At 49.4% G+C, this 9963-nt stretch overlaps 1 pseudogene; it reads right to left on the minus strand.

The window, feature by feature from the left end:
- Nucleotides 1-7927: 7927 nt before the first annotated feature.
- Nucleotides 7928-8036, minus strand: LOC134157562 (5S ribosomal RNA; annotated as a pseudogene).
- Between the last annotated feature and the right edge of the window lie 1927 nt (nt 8037-9963).

The following is a 9963-nucleotide window of genomic DNA, read 5'->3' on the forward strand; positions in this document are numbered from 1 at the left end:
TAAGTACTGGGTCCTGTTGTGGAAATACAGCCTGTGCTGTGTGGGCCCTTGGCTGGTGGTATCTGTGGGCCATGAAATAGGCTGTGGAGATGTTGAAAGGGCAGTTGTGAGCACGGTGAGCTGGTAGCAGAAGCCATCAGTGGCAATGTGGCAAATGAGTTTCTGCCTGTTATCAATGATAAGAGAGGTAATAATCCTCCTACTGGACTTACTACAGCCACTGAAAATATAGTAATGAAAATAAGCCCCATTGCCAGTATTTGAAGAGCTACAATCTGCATTTAGAAAGAGGTTTATGTGAGTAGCAATTATTGTATTGTACATGGCTCTCTTTCGTCCCATCTATTCTGATGTCAGCAAATGATGGTGCAGTTAATCCCAGAGGATTAAATGCTGCAGGGAAAGGACAGGGAAATTACACAGAAGTAAAACTCTGGCTGGTTTTGATTTAAAGTAAACTCGGGTTCTGTGTCACAAGAACACGCTGCCCACTCCACTGCCTACCTGCCTGCTCAGTATTCATAATGCCCACCAGCATTTGCCTTCCCAGAGCTGCACACGGTTGTCTGCCTGTAACACACACGATGAGCTCTCGCCATTAGTTTACCTTGTCCTGGATGCCTGGGGTGTATAATTCCAATTACTGCAAGGATTTATGCCCTTTGCCCTTTGGGTTTGGCCAATGATGGGAATGAAGAGGTGGTTTTGCCTAAATTCCTGCAAAAGCCGCTCCTCTGACTGCTCATGGTTGAACATTCGATACGTATTTTGTATCATCTCTTTGCTGCTGCAGTCCCTGATGATCTCTCATCTTTGTTCCCTGAAATAAAGCCTGTTAGCTAATGAGTTCCCTAATGATTATGTGAGTAATTGCTGCGTGAACAATTGCTACTCTTTGCTATAGATGGGCAGGCTTGGAGCAGACTTTGGCACTTGAGCGCTCTTGCCGACGTTTCAATTTTGTGTTGGTATTTCTTGTTTCTCAAAGTTTTGGTTTTTTAAAAAAATTCTTTCTAAATCATCATCATCATCTCCTTGCAGGGTTGTTTGTTAGAACAAAAGTATCCGAATGGGACTGGGTGAGTTTGAGCTGTAGTTACGCCCGCACTGACTTGCGGCACCTCTCTCTTTCGGTGTAGGCAGTGACCGATATGAGTGATTGGGGAGCGCCGTTAGGATTGCAGTGAGGTGCCGAATGCGCAGTGACCCGGTTATATAAGCACCTGAACGCTTCCTGTGGGACCCCTTAGGGTTGCCCCATCGAGTGTGTTTTGTGGTCCTCTACAGAGAACTTTGTCTCCAAACTTGTCGCTGCTGTGAGTGCAGCAGCTTTGGTCTGTTTGCCCTTTTCTAGCCAGCAGCGAGTAGTTCTCAAACAAGAGTGGTTGTAACTGAAACTCAACAGTAGCCATGGACAGGAATGAAGCCTCCAGCAGCCCCATTCATTCGCAGGCATTTCCCCTCAAGTTATCAGGAAGGGTTTGCAGTGTGTGGACACACCGTGCCGTGGTGGGGAGGGCGATGGATGCTGAGCTGCCCTTTTTCAAGGAGGCAAAGGACAAGAGCTGACATTTTACTGGTTTATAACAAGGCTGGGTTGGACGGGGCTCGGAGCAACCTGCTCTAGGGGAAGGTGTCCCTGCCTGTGGCAGGGTTTGGAACGAGATGAGCTTGAAGGTCTTCCCAACCTCAACTGTTCTATCGATTCTATGACAACAGGTATAGCAGAAAACATTTAGGACATTTGTTTGCTGTTGCTGGTTGTGTGGTTTTTCTCTAGATAGCCCCTGATATCACATGAAATGATTGTGGCTTCCAGTAACGTCTCCGTTCTGAGCACTGTCATGAAGAGGAATGAAGAAGTAACTCACTCCAGCAAGGAAACACGTTGAGATCTGCTTGGTTATACTGAGCTTAGAGAAACCAAGAGTACTTCAGCCCTGAGCGCAGGGTGGGCTCTCACAACAAGCTGGGAGGAGGCAATATCCCTCTGCTTCCCAGGCTGCAGTGTTTCGGGCGTCCCTGCAAAATGATGCTCTTGGTGGTGTTCCTTAGCGCAGATCTGAAGTCTGTCCTCCTCTCTGAGCCTTCAGACCCCGTCACAAGGAGATGGGCATTGTGGAAGGGGTGAGAGCACAAGGCTATCGATCAATCATCCTTAAGGAGCCAGGAGAACTGAGACAGTGGTCTCAGAGGTCTGGGGAGGAAACTGTCACTCAGAGAGCCTGAGAATTAAAAGTGATTGATGGGTATGAAACTGGAAAGAACAGGTTAACTTAGCACTGAGGGCGAGCAGGCACCAAAATGACACAGAAAAAGACAAATAAATCCTTTGATGCTCGAGACCTTAAAGCGAGTATCCTGAAAGAGGACCTGGTGCAGAAAGAGGGTGTTCCCCCTGCAGAAACCTCAATGGGAACCAGGGAAGAGCTTTGGCTGGCTGGAGGCACTGACCTCCTTCCTTGCCCTGCAGCCCAAGCAGGTGGGTGCAAGGCCCAAAGGCTAGGGCAGGGCTGTGACATGCAGGGATCCCTAGGATGCAGTGCTGTAAAAAATGCCTCACTGTTTTCCCAAGTGTTAAAAGGGCGACATCTTCCTTTCTCCTGGTTCTGCAGGGTTGCCTTCTAATGTGCCTGGGTTTTCTTTTCAGTACAGGAGTAGAAAAATCACGGTCTCAAAGGAATTTCAGGCCCACCACAAGGCTTCAGAGGAAAACGTCTCCAAGGAGCCTCCCCGGTCTGTCCTCTCCCCCAGTGCCCCAGCAGGACTTCACATCAGGAAGCACTTGCCTGTAGCTAAGCCATCAGTAATGTCTTTGCAAGGACAGCTCAATGTGTTCTCAGATGCAGAAGGTGCCAATGCTCCCTTCTCAGGGGGCTGGGAGACCCCAGCTTGTGCAGCAAGGTTGGATTCACACATGGTGGCCTGGGCAATGTTAATCATACTCTCTTTCCTCTCCTCTGGTCTCTTCAGGGTCTCGTCTCTTAGATTCTCTTAGATTCTCCTCCCTTAGATTCCCTTCCCTTAGATTCCCTTCTCATAGATTCTCATCACTTAGATTCTCATCTCTAATAGTCTCTTACATTTTCTTCTATTTTCTTCTCTTACATTGGATTCTCTTAGAATCTCTTCTCTTGTTTTCAATGTGAACCACGTGCCAAACAGACCTTAAGATAAGCCAGGTTCCTCTCTCTGGCTGCATTAAAATGTGTTCCCCCAGGTGAATTTAACCTCATGTCAGCAAAGCACTTCAGCTCAAGGTACTGAAGACAAGCTCCAGCAATGGTACAGTCCCACCAGACATACCAAAGAGTGTGAGGGAGAGAAGCCTTTCCCATAAGAAAGAAGGATAATTGTGGGTTTGGGGTTTTTCTACAAAGAGCTGAAGAGACCCTCAGCAGCTGTGGGAAATGCCTGCACTTCCTGGGGTTCTAATTGTAGAATCACTGAATAGCTTGGGTTGGAAGGGACCTTCACAGATCATTGAGTCCAACCTCCCCTGCAATGAGCAGGGACGTCTTCAACTAGATTAAGGTTCCTCAGAACCACATCCAGCCTGGCACTGAATGTCTCCACCACCTCTCTGGGCAGCCTGTGCCAGTGTTTCACCACCCTCATTGCAGAAAGTAATGCAGCAGACCTGCAGTTTGTGATTCTCCCTCCCTCTAGCCCTTGTTTTCTCCTCAGCAGTGCAGCTCATCTGCTGCAGAGCTGGGCTCCCTCTCAGGAAAATCAGCTCCTAGCCCTGAAAGTGCCCCAGCAGCCTCTACTCATACAAGCAGATCAAGATGGCAAAGCTTTGTTAATTTGTGTACATCGCCTAGACAGGAGACATCATAAACAGCAAGGTCCACACACCATGAGTACTGTGGTGGACTCCCCTTGGGTTGGAAAGGCTGCATGGGTACTCATTCAACAAGACAATACCAAGAGCTTTAAACTCTGCTATTTCAGACTTAAGTGGAGCGTGCTGCTTGTGAAAGACCTCTCCTTAAATAGTTAACAAATACAGCAAAAGCTCTGTCCTGGATGCCAATGCTTCCGGTGGGGGGGCATTGGCTGCAGCAGGTAGGGCTCATCAGGGGGCATTGCCTTAAGCACAGGTACAACACCAGGTGCTGCCCGCTGGTAGGACTGCTTGTGCTGTGCTTTGACTAATGCCACTGTTTTCAGAACAGGGGATTTTAAACTCCAAGATGTTTCAGGCAGGGATGACTTTTACTCTGCATGTGTAGGACCTAAATACAGCCCTGACCAGGTGTAGGACTTGTGGTGCTCCTGCATTGATGCGGATGACTGCTTCTCTCCCAGGTATGAACCCTTCCCTAGAGAGAGGGTCAAAGCCATGGGAGCTGGAAGCACTCAAATGTCAAGAGGAAACTGGCGACCTGCATTGTTACAGCATCCAGCAGGATGATTAGAAAAATAGCGGTAAATCCCCATTGAGCTGCTGCAAAACAGCCTGCAAGCAAATTAATTACTTTTTAAGCAAAAGGCAATGCAATGATCCTAAATCAGGAAAGCAAATCAAGCTGAGAGTTCCTGTGAAAATATTTTCAATCAAATGAGTGTAACTGACTGGAAGGGAAACTACTTTTTGAATTAAGCAGGTAGACAAGAGCAAAGTAATTTCTTGTTTGTTCAAGCAGAGGACATGGTTTTGCTCAGATTTACTGGCCCCAGGTATTTCTATATGAGGATCTAGATCTGTCCAGCTGTTCAAGCGTCGCTCTGAATTTATGCCAGTGTAAGAGGAAACCAAGTCCTGCATCCAGCTCTGGGGCCTCAACTCAAGAGGGATGTGGAGCTGCTAAAGTGAGCCAGAGGAGGCCACGGAGATGCTGTGAGGGCTGGAGCAGCTCTGCCCTGGAGACAGGCTGAGAGAGCTGGGCTGGTTCAGCCTGGAGAAGAGAAGGCTCTGGGGAAACCTTAGAGCAACTGCCAGTGCATAAAGGGGCTAAAAGAAATGTGGAAAGGGGCTTTGGACAAAAGCCTGTAGTGACAGGACAAGGGGAAATGGCTTTAAATTGACAGAGGGGAGACTGAGATGACACATTAAGAAGTTCTTCCCTGTAAAGGTGCTGAGATGCTGACACAGGGTTCCCTGAGAAGCTGTGGCTGCCCCATCCCTGGCAGTGTTCAAGGCCAGGTTGGATGGGGCTTGGAGCAACCTGGTCTAGTGGAAGGTGTCCCTGCCCATGGCAGGGGGCTGGAACTGGATGAGCTTCAAGGATGAGCTTCCAACCCAAATCACTCTGGGATTCTATAAAAGATGTAAAGGAAACAGAAAGCAAGTAAGCACCTCAGAGAGATGGCGATGGGGAAATGGCAGTGGCTGTGGCATGCAGAGGAGAAGACAAACACTTGGCATAAATTTAGTTCCTGATGTGTTAGGCTTATAAAACTAGAGAAACCAGGAATTTCTGATGACTAATATGTCTGAGCAGAGAGCATGGGTAGTTCACTGTATATCTATATAACTGCTCTATTTTCTTGAACTCTTGGTTCTAAGGTGTTCTGCATGAAGCAGGAGGTGTAGTCAATATTCTCCAGATGGGACTACCAGACTTCAATCAGGGTTGGGTTGTTTTCTCCTCTCTCTCATTACAGTAATGAGCCTCTGTGCTAAGCTGCCTTTTCAAGTGTCTGAAGGAGCTGTATTCCCATGACACGTTCTCTCTGGTCTTCTGAAAACAACTGCCTTCAGTCATTGGTAGCCAGAGCTGCTTCCTGTTACTGAGCTCTAACTCTGCTGCACACTGTCAGTGACTGCTGTGAGTCTCTGCTCTTCCCTGTCAGTACAGAGCTCTCGTTTGTAGGCAGCTGGAGACAAAGTGCAAGTGCATGACCCCTCCACCTCTCCCACGTGCCATGAGGAAGAGAGTCCTGCATGGAAATCAGCCTCCCGCAGTGCAGGTCACCTCCCCACCAGGTTGTTTCCAGTTGAGGTCACATTGAATAGGAAGCAGAAACCCAGCACAGCCCAAGTGCTGCCCCAGTCCCTGATGCTGTCTGCAGCATCTGAGTCCCAGGAAGGTTGGATCTGCAGGGCCCTGGCACTGCTCCACAAATCTGGAATCCTACCAGGTATGTTCCTGGGTTACTGCAGCCTCTAATTTAGGAACCTCCTAAACCAGAGATTGCTCCTTCATGTAACATGGCCTATCAGGGACTTTTCTGCTTTCCATGAGCACACAGAACCATTTTTATACCCAATCTCTCACCACACCATCAACACCCAGCCTTGCACAGCGCAGTCAGCACATCCCTGTGCCTGCCAGAGCTTGGTGCTGCACGGCACCAGGCAGAGCACAAGGAGCCAACACAGCCAGCACTCTCCTGGTAAATCCTGAGCTGGATCGTGCTCCGAATGGAAAACCTCTGCTCCCCCCTCGAGCTGCCAAGGGCTAAAGAGCACTCTGGAACTCAGCTCCACTTCAGGGCTGCACAGAAAGTGAAGAACCACTAGAGGGAAACCGGAGCGCAGCTTCCCTCTGAGGCAAACCACGGTTGAAGATGCTAAAGGTGCAACACTGACAAGGAATGCTCTGACCACTGTTCATTCACTTGCAGTGCACAGATGACCACACTGAGGCAAGCTCTCACCAGTTAATTTCAGTATGGCAGAGCAGAATCTCACGGTGTTTGTCATAAGTGGTTCTCTTTAACAGTAAAAATACAGCATTTCTTTTACTGTTAAGCAGGTATCTTGCTTGTATGGGTTTACCAGATTATTTTTTATATTAGATAAAATAAACTGTACAACTGGAAGAACAGTCAACAATTAGTAGTAAGCTCCAGGTTTGTCATCTACATCAACTGCCGCTGGATGGGATCTCTACCCTTTTCTTTACACAGCAGTAGTGATTTTGGCAGCAGAATAATGTATTTTAAAACAGACATTGTTTAGTCAAGTGATACAAAATTGCATACAATAATCTACCTTCTTTTGCTGGACAAAGCTGCAGTGTAATGGGTATTGTGCAATATCAGCATTAGCACTGAAACCCAGAATACCCTTTAGCCAGGTCCTGAAAGATTTAACATACAAGAAGATACAACCTCCTTTACCTCAATTTCCAGACAATAACCCAGAAAAGACTGCTTCAGGGAAGCTTACTCTTGCCTACAGACGATGATGGCAAAAAAGCATCTGAAGAAAATGACATTGTTTTCAAGTCCTTTATTCTGTTTTCTCCCCTAACCCCGTCTTTTTTATAGCTTTCTGTTGCTGGGTTTCTCTATAGAGTGCAGTGACATATGGGAGAACTCCTGACTTCCAATCAGTTGTAGACACTGCTGACATCAGGGAACAAATCCGGGCTAAATTAGGCAAGGAGTAAAGAAACCTGGTGATGACACTACCTGGTGAAAGCGCTCCTGTCAACTCAAACACGGAGGACTCATACCCAGGTGAGAGTTTGTGCCACTCTGGGATGACATTCGTTTGCACTTTGTACTGAGGGTGTGCAGTCAGTTTGGCTCTTCTCTGCCCCCTGCAGTGCTAACACACGTGTAGCGATCACATTATCTCTAATTCTCCTCAATTCACGGGTGAAAGCAAAGGTTTGCAAAAAAAGGGGCAGGAAGAGACCAACTAAAGAAAGCTCAGTTTTCTCATGTCATAACTAGTAGGTTTCTGTCTAGCCTGCTTTTAACAACACCTCACCGCAAGGGATGTTTGTAGGTTCAATTATCTTCAGCATTAGCAGAGTTTATTTTTATCTCCAGACAGAGCATTTCCAACTGCAGTGTAAATCATAGAATGATAGAACAGTGTGGGTTGGAAGGGACCTCCAAAAATCCATTATATCTTGTACTGTCTACAGTGGATATAGCAAACTATTTACTATTTTCCTTCTTAGGAAGACCCCAGCAAGAAAAAGGGGGCTGACCTTGCTCGCAGGGTCCCCTATGGGCTGGCAAAAGCCTACAGCACCCGGGATTCCCAGGCGGTCTCCCATCCAAGTACTAACCGAGCCCGACCCTGCTTAGCTTCCGAGATCAGGCGTTTTCAGGGTGGTGTGGCCGTAGGCAGCCTCTCCCCTGCCACCACCGCTCTCGGCGCTCCCGCACACGCTGCCGACCCGCACTCAGACCCAGCCCCCAAAGCCCCCGGCAGCAATGGGTCACACACCCACCTTGAGGCACCCGCTGCCACGCAGTAACCCCTCCGAGCACAGAGCCCCGCAAGCCCTGGCCCCGATGCCCCAACACAAACCCCCCTGCACAAGCGTCGCCGCGCTCTTTCCCTGCTGCCCCCAGCAACACGGCAAGGGGACCCCTGCGGACCTGCCCCTCCACAACACCCCACCGAGAAAAAGGGTGCCGACATTGCCCACAGGGGCCTCAATCACCCCAACAGCCCAGCAGGAAAAATGGTCAACCCCTGCAACAAGCCTGTTGCTAGAGCACAGACTCCTATATATCTGCCCTCTGCTGTCCTCTTTCGTAACTGACACATCACTTGTATTCCTCAATAATCGCTTTCCAATGCCATTGGTTAGTTTTTTACACTGTAATATTCCCTATCAATGTTCTGATATGCTTATATCTTGTTGCCTTATGTAGTTGTTGCCATTCCCTTAAACAGCTCACTGAAACTTCTGTGTCTTGTCTCTAATGATTGCCCTTTTCAGATGATTGTTCCTTTCCTCCTTTTTTTTTTCTTTTTTTTTTTTTTTTTTTTTTTTTTTTTTTTACCACCCATCTCATACCCCTGACATTTATTTCCAGTAGGTGGCAACCTGGTTGTGCTTTTTCTTTGTTATGTCTCTAGGCACCTCTCAGGCCAAAGCTCTTTGCTTAGAGTCGCTGCAGTGGTGAGTGACCTGTCACAGATCCCATCTCTCCTCTCAATGTCCTTTGGGTGGAAGGAGGATCTCTCCACCATGGATATGGCATTTTCTGAAAGCACAGTAGTGTGAGCATAGCCCATGCTGCTCCTGTCACTCTGACCCCTTGTTTTCAGGTGGTCCTGGTGTGGTACACCTGCACTGGCATTCCTGTGTCAGACAGTCTGGTGACCCTGTGGCCACCTCAGCCCCTGTTGGAGCAGCCTCAAGCTGCCCAGGCAGCAGGTACCAGGCAGGGTTCCTCTGAGCAGCCTCAGCAGTTATTTTCTGAGGAGGTTTCCTGGGAATGAGCTTGCCAAAGAGTGTTAGCTGTAGGTCACCACACTATGGTAGGGTCAGAGCTGCTTACTACACACCTGCAGCGTGAAGCAGCCACATAACAGCCACCGGGACAGGTCCCCCATGGCACACAAGCTTGGGCACATGGAAGCCATAACAGGCTGCGTGTCTCCGCTACTGCTTTCCTCTCCCCCTCCTCCCCGGTGGGTAAATCGCATCAGCAGCCACCCTGAACAGCCTCATAACGGCCATAATCCCATCCCGGGGGTTGCCACCAACCACCTAGCAGCCGGGACAGGGACGATGGGTGCTGGGAGGGACATGCATATGACCTGCCAGGGCCTGGGGACAGCGGGGATGGTACTGGGCACTGTGCCGGGAAGGGGAGCAGGGTGGTGGAAAAGGTCTGCCTTGTCTTCCGTGCTGCCTGTACAAGGAGGGGCAGCCCAGCGCTGAGCTGGGCTTTGTCCTGGGTTAATTTTAGCCCAAGGAGATAAGAGGGGAGGCGCATGGCGGGACTTAAGGGGTCCCTCTGCCCCGCCGCGGGCGGGCCTGGTCTCTGCCACCCATGCAGGCACGGAGCAGGCTATGCTGTGCCTGGGGAGCCGGCGGGGCCCGGCTGCCTCCACCGGCGCGGGGTGGTGCCGGCAGCGGTGAGCCCTGGGCCAGCGCACGGCCCAGTGTTGGGTGCAGGGGGCTCCCTGGGGGGGACCCTGCCCGTGGAGAGGTAACCATGGAGTTGTATCTCAGTGGGGGCTCTCTCTGCCTGGGAAAGTGGTGAGATAGCCTGTGCGTATGTGTGATAATGTATCCGTGAGAGTAACAGCCT

The sequence above is a fragment of the Pezoporus occidentalis genome, unplaced genomic scaffold (genome assembly GCF_034315485.1).
Source record: "Pezoporus occidentalis ecotype Australia unplaced genomic scaffold, CSIRO_AGI_Poc_V1 ctg97, whole genome shotgun sequence".
NCBI classification, from domain to species: domain Eukaryota; kingdom Metazoa; phylum Chordata; class Aves; order Psittaciformes; family Psittacidae; genus Pezoporus; species Pezoporus occidentalis.